The following is a 10824-nucleotide window of genomic DNA, read 5'->3' on the forward strand; positions in this document are numbered from 1 at the left end:
GCTGCCCACTCCTCACTGACCAGAAATAACCCTCCAGCTACCCTGGGTGATCAGAGAGGTGAGGAGGTACAGACTTTAAGTGGACAATGATGTTTCCAAGTAAAAACCAGGGTTCTACAATCACCTACAAAGGAAATAATGGATATTGGAAGGCAATCAGCAAACTCTGCCAGGTTCCCATTCTGCAAATTTTCTGTGTATAACTTTAATTTTAATTCCAGAACTTCATAATTTGAAAAGATGCCAATGTCCTCCTGTTTTAATATGGGGGGAAAATTCCTTTGAAAGCTATTTGAAGCTTGGACAAATATTCCATAGCTGTATTCTTCTGATCACTCTGTCAAGTCTTCATGATTCAGATGATCCAAAGGAAGCTTCGATTCAAACTTTTAGAGAAGACATTCCACCCTGCATTATCTCATCAACCAGAAGAATGTTGGTGGTAATCACAGTGCAGGAGGGCAGAAGCTATTTCTTTACCCAATAGTTACCCCATATGCCTACTTCTGCTGCTACCATGGCTTACCTGTGTTCAAGTTTACACCCACGAGTTGACCTGGTTCTGAATGTTCTGCTTGTACTTTTACTAGTGTTTCCTAAAGGTCAAAACCAGAGTTCTGAGCAAGAATAATGAGCAAATGCATCAGCAAATGTTTGACCTCCAAGTTATTCCTGCCTTTTACACTGGGCTTATATTGAGCCAGAGCTTTTATCATTGCCACTTGCACTGCATAAGCACCTAGAACCACACAGCAATCAGTAGTATTTTGAAAGCCCTCAGGCCATCTCTTGTTGCATCTTTGATTTGAGTGAGTGTGTGTTTATTTGGTCATTTCACCAATAATGTGACAGAACGAGGACTGTCACATTTCTCAACAAAGGTGAACTTCTTTTCTCCCAATGTATACTCATAGCCAAGGCCAATATGCCCCAAACAGTCAACATTTAGGTCATCCAATGAATTTAGAACTATCCTACCACAAGTTAAGAGTCACCCTCTCCATGTTTCTCCTCCTGGTTCTGTACAGAGCTACTATGCCTTCTTTTGCAAGAGCATCTAAGGGAAAGGGCTTGATTAATTACAACAAATTTTTTATTTGAATCACTGCAAACTTTCTTTTTCAGTTCTACTATTTTTTAACTCTATCATCAATGAATTTTCTTTCAGTTTTTATTAGTTTCTCCACTCTCTTCCACACTCTTGTGAAAAAAAAAAGAAGCCAAAGTTCATGTCTGTTTTTTTCATATTCTAATGACACATCATATGTGAGGATGCATCTTCAACCTTTTTTTTCATTTCAGGCTGCGTGCCCGATGGTCCAAAGCAAGCCCTCTGATTAAGCTTGTTATCAGTTTCAGATTTATGTCTCATCCCCATGATCTCAACCATGAAGAGATTGATAGGTTCATCTTGGATGTTTTTGTTTTGTTTTACTTTTTAAATGAAGTTTATCATTCATACATCCATAAATAATAAGTGTATAGTAAAAGTTGTAAACTCACAAAACAAATATGCATATCACCATAGTGGGATTCCATACTTACCCCATCACCAACACCTTGCACTGTTGTGAAACAATTGTTACAAACTATGAAAGAGCATTGTCAAAACATTACTACTATGTATAGCCCATATCTTACATTTGGTGTATTTTCCCCCCAACCACCCGGTTAATGACGCCCTGTATTAGTACTAGGTCCTTCTTTTTAATGACCTCTGTTAAGACATTAACATGACTTTTAGCATGTCTTTACATACTATCTTCTGGCCACATCCAGAAGTGTTTCTCTGTCCATCTCTTTGTTTACTTTGATTTGTTCCAAAAACAGGAAAGTGCCTTTTCCTTTTCAGCTTCAGATCCTTCTGCTATTATTCTAGAATGAAGGCCTCCTGAAATGTGGAGATCCACTTGTTTCAGCAGCCCTCCAATGATCAGGACATTGGAAGGTGTACCTTCACCAGTCATGTTACCCTGGGCTTTTGCTACTTTGGCTACTATAGAAGCTGTTGAGTATTGAATTTGCATTTCATGAAGCAGTACATTACTGTCTTTAGTAAGCTTGTTATCTCCAGCACCAGAAAAAGCATGTTCATGGTACCCTGGGCCCCGGGTTGGTCCTCAGCTCGTCCCGCAGCCCTCCCGCCGCGTTAACGCTGACCGCCATCGCTGCTGGGGCTCGGGCCACCTCGCCTTATGGTTCAGGGTCTTCACGGCCACCCTAGCTGACCTAGGGGAGGACAACCCAGGGGAGAAAGCGGGGAAACCCCAACGCCGCTCACCACCCCTCCTCTGACACCCAAAATGTAGGGATTTAACAACAACAACAAACACTTTTCGGGCAATTTAGGGTCTCACCGCTTTGTTAAGTAATCAGGCAGCACCCCATTCAGCATGTAGAAGGGAGCTCAACGAAGGAGGAAGAAAGATGAACTCACGTATTAAGGTGAATGCAGAAACGAGTGAGGAAATGTTCTGATCAGCTGATGTTAAGTTTCCATTTTATATAAGGGGTTCTTGCAAAGTTAGGAATAGCTACATAAAAATTAGTATGGTATGCTTGTCCAATCTGATAAACTCTCTCTTTACTGGGCAGCAAGTGGTTTATCATCTGGTGTTGCTTACTAGCACCCCTGTAAGGTATACTGGTTTTCTAGGACAATGCTTACCGGTCAATTGTTTTTGCCTTCTGGACAAACACTTCTCAGGAAGGGCGGGGGCTGCCTTCTCCCGGCAATGCCTGATGCAGGCCGCCATTCTATTTTACTTGTCAGTGGTCCCAGTGTAAACCGAGGGTTAAGAATTAACCAATGATTATGATTACCAAAACATTATATGGATGCCATTTTTCTCTCTTGTATGTTGTAGAATAGCCAAAAGTAAATACCTGTAGTTACTGAAACTTGCTGAACTAGTCTCTAGACGCCTTGATTTCTGATAATGATTGTAAAACTCTATGACCTTTATCTTGTGACTGTGAAAACCTGCGACTGACCCCCATTTTGTATGCCCCCCCCATCCTGTTTTACAACTTTAGTCTTATGATCACTGGACAGCCCCTTAATGTTTATTAATGAAGGAAACTGAGCCAGCCCCATCCCAAGTATTCATTAGCATAAGCCTGCCTGTCTTCAGATGCTATAAAACTGTCAGAATTACTGCAGTTCAGGGAGACAGATTTTGGGCTATTAGTCTATCCGATCTTCTTTATATGCACTAGCAATAAAATTCTCTCATGTCTTTGAATCCCCTCTCTCTTTGAAACCCGGGTGTCTCAGGAATAGAGCATTTGAAATGTATGGGGCAGAAAAGAACCCCGCTTTTGCTCAGTGGCCATAATTTCTTGTTAACACTGCATACTTATTTGTGAAGTAGCATCCGCCATTGCAGTTAGCTGCATATAACCCTATAAAGTCAGCATCATTACCTCCCGGTTTTGCTTATGAGGATCAGAGGCTCAAAAAATCATCATAGTTTTCAAGAGGCAGGGCACTCCTGGATTGTTTTTTGTTTTTGTTTTATATTTGTTTTACTCTAGGCCCAATTTGTTGACTATTATGTCACAACTTTTAGATTTTTCTGACTTTCTTTCCATAACTCAGATTATCTTTCTACCATGTATTAAGACAACTGTCAGAAAAATTACTCTTATGTTCACAAACAGATTTTTAAAAAATGACCCCATGTTAAAGAATTTACTTTCACTCAAAAGGTAAGAGGGCACAAGGCAAATGTTATAACAGGTTCAAAGAGAAAGTCAAAACAGCACAAATTTATCTAGAGTAAAGGAATGTTGAGATGAATTGCAAATGAGGACAAAACCCTTTTCTCCCTAGAGAAGAGTCAATAAAAAATCCCAAGATAGATAGTATTTACATACTTAACAGTTACGTACAATTTACTAAGTTGTAAAACAACTCAAAGACAATATAAAGGGCTAGAATCTGAGAACTTGGAGAGGTATGCTACAGACAGTGCACAGTTTTCCAATAAAACACATTTTTGAAAAATTATTGATTGTAGACAGCCACCAATCTTTGGTCCAGGAGCTTATTCTCAGCTCTTTCTATATTATTCCCTCAGATAAAGTATTCTATTTTTTGGGATAAATTCTGTTTCTTATGCTGATGATCTCAACATACATACTTCCATCCCCTCCAAGCCTTACCCAAGGTCCAGCCCTGAATTTCATTTTTATATAAAGCATCTATATTTGAAAGCACATGTCAAACTTCATCTGTATAAAATGTGCCTCCCATTAAGTGAGGCAGACTTTTCAATAGATTCACTTCTGTTACTGCCACAACTATTATTCCAGAGTCCCAGAATTAATTTTAAATCTTCCGTCTAATTTGTGCTTCATCTCCAGTGGTAATTAAAGTCTTCTCTTTTTTTCAGCAAAACATTTCTTAGATGTAAGCTTTCCATTCCCTTTTTATCATTCACTCCTAAACTCTCACATAGTCTTTCTTCCCCATTTCTCTCCCTTTTCAAACTAATATGTAGTTGCCAGATGAATCATTGTAAAACCCACTTTCAGGGTGCAGCATAGATATTCTCAAGTATACCATATACAAAATTAAACATTGGGGCAGTGGTGATTTTCACAGATGACTTGTAACTATATCTTCATATGCTCTTTTTTCTACATGGTCCTGCCACTGCTCCACAAAAAGCTGGAGTCTTTGCCACCTCCTCTTGAGGTTGCCTTAACCAATCCTCTGTGACTGCCTCAACCAATCGAGTATGGTGGAAATGATGCTATGTGACTTCCAAGGCTAGGTCTTAAAAGATGATACAGCCTTCATCTGGCTTTTTCTCTCTTGGAATGCTTGCTCTTGAAACCAGCCTTCCTGCTGTCAGGAAGTCAAAGTCACACTCTGGCCAATATAATCGAGTGAGGCCCTCACTGGCAGCCAGCATTAACAACAAGAGTTGTGGGTGAGGAAGTCTCCAGCCTCAGTCCCATCTGATAGCTTCAGCATGACAGAATCCAACCTAGGGCTGCCTAGCTGAAACCAATCAACTCCCAGATCCTTGAGAGATAATAAATAGCTGGTATTTTATGCCATGCATTTAGAATGGCTTGTTATGTAGCAATGGCTAAGCAGTGCTACAGGAAAGGCACTGCAATCATAATCTAAGTATTTTTAATGGGAAAACAGTCAGCACAGATGTTATAAATTGCTGAATTAATTTTACTAATAGCATTTTGAGCTGTGAACTTCTTGAATGAGTGATCATGTTCATTATCTGAATCTCATTGTCTATCACAGAATCTGGTGAACAAATAGTTTTTAAAGAGTTAATTGAACAATTAGAATACATGTGGATTTTACTTGGTTTAGGCTGATTTTGGCCTTGAAATAATTGTGACTCTTAATTATAAGCAGAAACTCTCATTTTGGATTTATTTACAAGTTTAATTGGATTGTGGGTAGATGGAATCATGTGCCCCAACAAATGACATTTTCTTAATCTTTAAAAAAAATCTTAATCCATGTTCCTATGGGTGTGAACCCATTTGTAAATAGGACCCATGGAAGGTACATTATCTTTTAAAGTGTGAACTCATTTGTGAATAGGACCTTCTCAGATCCTATTAAGGTGTGGCCAGACTGACTTAGAGTGGGCCTTAGTCCATGGAGAGAGGCCTCAAAGAGAGAAGTCAGAAGTCAGAGAATGCCACAGGAAGAAGCCAGAAGTAAGGGGAAAGGGGAAGAGAAGACAACAAGAGAAAAAGATTATACTGTGACGGGAGGCAGAGATGCAAGCCGAGGAACCCAGGGATTGTGGCAAGTCAGCAGCAGACCTATTTGCTGACAATTCTGAGGCCTAATTTGAAATTAAGATGCTGGGGGATAGACGGCTCTTTATTGGAGGTTCACACAAATTTCAGGGAAACAAAGTAGACAGTAGAATTCACAGATTCCAAATATTCAAAACCTAAAGAACAAGATAAATGTTAAATCAGCCAAAAGGAGAACTGCTTTAACATAAGCCCATAGTTCTAGCCATGAGCAAACATAAGAGGCAACTCACATGAAACTGCAAAGGAAGATCATTCACCAATGCCGTCTCAAATATTCACCAAGGAGGGGATGCCTATGAGTGAATAATGGGGTAGGCAAACAATAGCCTCCCAAAGATATTCATATCCTCATCCTGGGAATTTGAGATTGTATTGCATTACATAGCAAAGGGGAATGAAGGTAGTAGATAGAATTAGGGTTGCTAACCTTAAACCTAGATTATTGGGGTGGGCTTAGTGTAATCACAAGCATCCTCACAAGTAGAAGAGGGAAGCAGAAGACTCTGTGTCAGAGTAACAAGATACAAAAAAGACTTGAACAGCCATTGCCAGCTTTAAGATGGAAAGGGGCCATCAGCCAAGGAATGTGAGCAGCATCTACAAGTTGGAAAAGGTAAAAAAGCAGATTCTCCCCTAGAGCCTTTAGAAGTAACACAGCCATGCCAACTCCTTGATTTTAGTCTACTGAGACCCATTTCAGACTTCTAACCTCCAGAAGTATAATACATTTTCATTGTTTTAAGCCACCAAGTTTATGATAATCTGTTACAATAGCAAAAGGAAATTAGTACAGTAGCCAAGGTTTGTTCTCTGAATAGAAATACACTAACAGTAGAAAGTAATAAATCTTCCAGGTGCTGATATGAAAGAATGAAATGATCCCTAAAACAATTATCTTCCATTACCTGGGTTACTAATGTCATCAGACCAAACAGCTAATAGTTATTTGGAGTAATAAATAGATTTAAAGAGAAGATTTTGAATAGATAATCCTTTTTTATTCTCAAAAAAGTATTTACATCTTTGGTCCAAAATAAAGGGTAAATGTAGGAATGGAAGGAAAAGTAGCACCCTTGGGGTTTTGTTAATGTTTCAGCTGATTATTACCTATCCATTCCTCCATCAGAAGCAGGCTGGCATGTGAGAACAGGCAGAGCTCCTATAGCAAAAGTGCTACTGTATTTTTTCTCTCTTTTTTTCTTTGTTTTTTCTTTTTTTGTTATTTTAAAAGTGCTATTGTAAACACTTGTCTCTTGGAACTGTGTGACATCTAAAGTCCTTTTCTATTGGAACACTGATTTCCCCTTTGGAGAATTCCTCACATTCTGTTGAGCACCCTTTCCCACCGGAAGAGCTTATAGTCTGGCTTATAACCAAGAACAAAACAGATGCACAACCCAAGGAAAACTCTATCCTGCAACCTTCAAACAGACCTTAAATGCCCATAATAGCATTTGATTCCATTTTCAAAATTGCCAATTGGCCAATGAAAGCCATCCTAATAAACCACTCTGATTCTAGCTGCATGAACAAGGATTTGCAAAAGTTTTACATGAATTTATTCTCTGCTCTGTGATCAATTATAAAGTTCATTTCTAAAATGAAAACTCAATCCTTTGCAGAACAAAATCACAAAGGGAAGAATGACATTTTTGACTCCCAAAATATTTAAAACATTTATGCAATAAAAACAACTAAAAAATAGAGTAAACACCAAAAACAATCATTTTTGAAAAATGCTTGAATTACATAAGAATGCTGTATCAGCACCAATATAAAATAAAGGGCTTATTTAAATTTCCCCAAATTTTACAAAAAATTTAGAAAAAATATTTGGTCTTGGCTTGGTATACTCAAAGAAAGGGAAACTAAAGCAGCAATAAAATAAGACCTATTAAAATGTAAAAAAAATTAAAGTATTAATACTCAATTGTGATATGGTAAAATCAATACATTTACATAAAATTGTGGAACTATAAAATTATATTCCTCACTATTTCTGGCTGCAAAAATGACATTTTTTTAAAAAGGTTCAACAATTTTAATGAAACTAGATGATTACACAATTTTATACACATTCACAAAAACACCTTGCAGGCTTTCTGGGAATTGTATGAAGAAAGCAGTGAGGAACACATCCTTGCAGAGATTTTTTTCTTGCAGTTGGAACTGGAGATTAGTATTTTGGTCTTTTGACTTCAACCACATCAGCTTCCATCCTCTTTCTTTCCTCAATGATTGCATTAATCTTCTTCCACTGGCGATCAAGTTCTGCCTTGCTGTTGGTTTCTCTGAAACGCTTGGTTTTCCGCCCTTCAGAAATCTTGATGCCATACTGGAATGCAGCCTTGGGCAGAGCCTCCTTGTTGTTCATATACTCACTGTATTCCCCCTGGGTACCAAAGTCCCAGCGGCCTAAGGGGCCCTTCTTGTTACCTTTGTCCATTTTGCTGTAGTCCACTTCCTCATCACTGTCCACAGCCCTGTCATCCATTGTGGCTGGGTAACACTCTGCATAACTGTAGGACGTGTCAAAGAAATCTCCCAGCTGCTGATTGCTCTCAGGCTTCTTCAGTGATTCAGTGCCTTCCCAGCAAGCAGACCAGGAAACCTTCTTATTGATTAACTTGATCAATTCCTTGGCAGACCCAGGTCCTTTGTCAATGTCCATGGGCTCATCATCCACTTTGGGCTTCAAAAAGTAGCTGTGCCTCCTCTTCTCCTCTCTCTCCTGGTCCAGCTTCTCTTCCCAATATCTCTCTTTCTCCTTGTCCCGAGGTGTCTTGGTCATGGAGGGCACATAATCTCCAATGTCCTCAAAAATGTTCATATCAGCCTCAAGAGGTTTCTTCTCTTCCAACTTCCCTTTATCTTTCTTCTTGAGCTTCTTTTTATGGGTACTCTGCCTCAGGTAGGAAAATATCTGGGTGAGCTTATTAATGACAATGTCATTTGTGGTCAGTGTGGTCAGGGTCTCGGTGGATGGGCAATCAGCCTTGCTGCGAATAAGAGTGGTGGGAATGTCCGTGTCAGCAGATTCATCAGCCAAGTCCACCACATAAGCCATGCGGCCCGGCAGGAACAGCTCATTCCACTCATATGCTTTGCTCTTGAAGAGTATGTTATAAACATTGCGACCCAGGTGTGTTTTAAATTCAATGTTATTCTCAGGATCTTCATCTTTCTTGGTTTCTTCTGGGGGCTTTTTCATCAGTTCTTCCTCCTCTTTTTCTTTGCTGGCAACATCAGCTCGTACCTTCTGAAGCAAAGCAAAATCCAAGCCTTTCACCAAATGGGTGTGTTCCATATCACCACCCAAGAATTTTGACTTCTGGATCAACTGTCTTCTCTTCTCTGCAGCTGATTCATTCACCTCACCAGTGGGACCCACAGCTCTGTAGTTAGCTGTGGTGTAGATCAGCTCAGTTTCTTCATAATATTTGTTCACCCCATCTCTCCGTTCCTTGGCACGGTCCCGGTACTTCTTTGCTAGCTCCCGCTCTCTCTCAATTTCTTGCTGGTGTACCTTGGCATAATAACTTTTGTTTTTCCTCCTTCCTGTAGCTGGGTCTACATCCTTATTGTACTCCCTTGGCATCTTATGGTGACATGACTTAGAGGGACATGCCAAGGTGGGTGCTGCCCTTGGGGTCATGAAAAGCTTCCTGAAGTCTCCATTGCTGAGTTTTGATTGGTGGAAGGAGTGAGGATCATCCACATCGTAGCTATCTGGGGCCAAAGGGTTGGAGAACAGTTTGCTATCTTGCTCCGGCATCTTGTCTACCAAAGATAATTTTTAAAAGATCAGCAGGGAAAGAACAGGCAAAGGCATTACAGCATTATCAAAAATGGGAAAAAAATCAATAATGGATAGGGTGATAGGGAATGGTTAAAGAAATCACAGTACAATATATAAAAGAATACTATGGATTTGCTAACAATAGTAATTATGGAAACATTAAAATACTTATTATAGGAAACTTAAAGAAAAAGAACACAAAATTACAACTACATAACTATATTCACAAAGATTACAAAATAATATTAAAAAATAAAAATAACTTATCCAGTTATTGGAATTGTGAACTATTTTTTCAGTTAAAATTTGACTTTAATGTGAACATGTGATTTTATAATCATTAAGGAAGGAAATAATAGATCAGTGATAAAATGAAAGTAAAAATTGCAAACTTTAGGAAAGTAATCAAGAATTTAAAAGATATGTTTCCTTTATGATTAGTTCAATTAAAAGATATTAGTTAAAAGATTAACAATGAAATAAATTTACCAAGTATATTCTCTTGGAAATGGTAAAAATGTGGGACTCGACATTTTACCATTTCCAACAGAATTTGAAATTGATGATTATCCAAAATCAAAGAGTGCATGATGTGCAGTGCTTTTACTTTTAATAGAACCAAATATAAATTTGAATCATCCTCTCTCCCTAAAGCAAAAATGATTGTTATACTATAGTACAAGTATATATCATATACTTCAGAATAAAAAGATGGTTTAGAGAGTTAAGGAAGGAAGAAAGACAGGCAAGCAGAATATATACTACAATTGTAAGGTAAATTTGCCATCCTCAAATGGTCAATTCTTTTTGCATGACCTTCAGTATCCCTCTAACAAAGTAAATGCAAAAAGTCCTATAAAAGAAGTCCTATAAATAGCAATTAATATAGAGAGTATTAAAGGACAGGAAAATAATATATAAAGCTCATCCTTAAGATCTAAGTTTCATTTGACATGCACATTTATCAGATTTAAGTTGTTGTTCTTAAAAAAAAAAGTAACGTAATCTTCATCTACAAGCTGTCATTTCCCAGATGGAAAACTAATTAATCTCATATGTAAATTCTAAATAACTTACTCAATAACATGACTTGAGCTAAAAGATATTACCACTCAGGCTTCTGTGTACATTTTTATATACAAGCCTGATATACCATCTGTCTGGAGTTCCCATCTGTTTTAGTTTGCCAAAGGGAGCTGATGCCAACTACTATA

The 10824-nt window shown here is 38.4% G+C and overlaps 2 pseudogenes; both read right to left on the bottom strand.

The window, feature by feature from the left end:
* Window positions 1-381: 381 nt before the first annotated feature.
* LOC101410724 (T-complex protein 1 subunit zeta pseudogene) lies at window positions 382-2756 on the bottom strand (annotated as a pseudogene).
* Window positions 2757-7987: 5231 nt separating this feature from the next.
* On the bottom strand, window positions 7988-9586 carry LOC101447237 (protein Red pseudogene; annotated as a pseudogene).
* Between the last annotated feature and the right edge of the window lie 1238 nt (window positions 9587-10824).

The sequence above is a fragment of the Dasypus novemcinctus genome, chromosome 16 (assembly GCF_030445035.2).
Source record: "Dasypus novemcinctus isolate mDasNov1 chromosome 16, mDasNov1.1.hap2, whole genome shotgun sequence".
Taxonomy (NCBI): domain Eukaryota; kingdom Metazoa; phylum Chordata; class Mammalia; order Cingulata; family Dasypodidae; genus Dasypus; species Dasypus novemcinctus.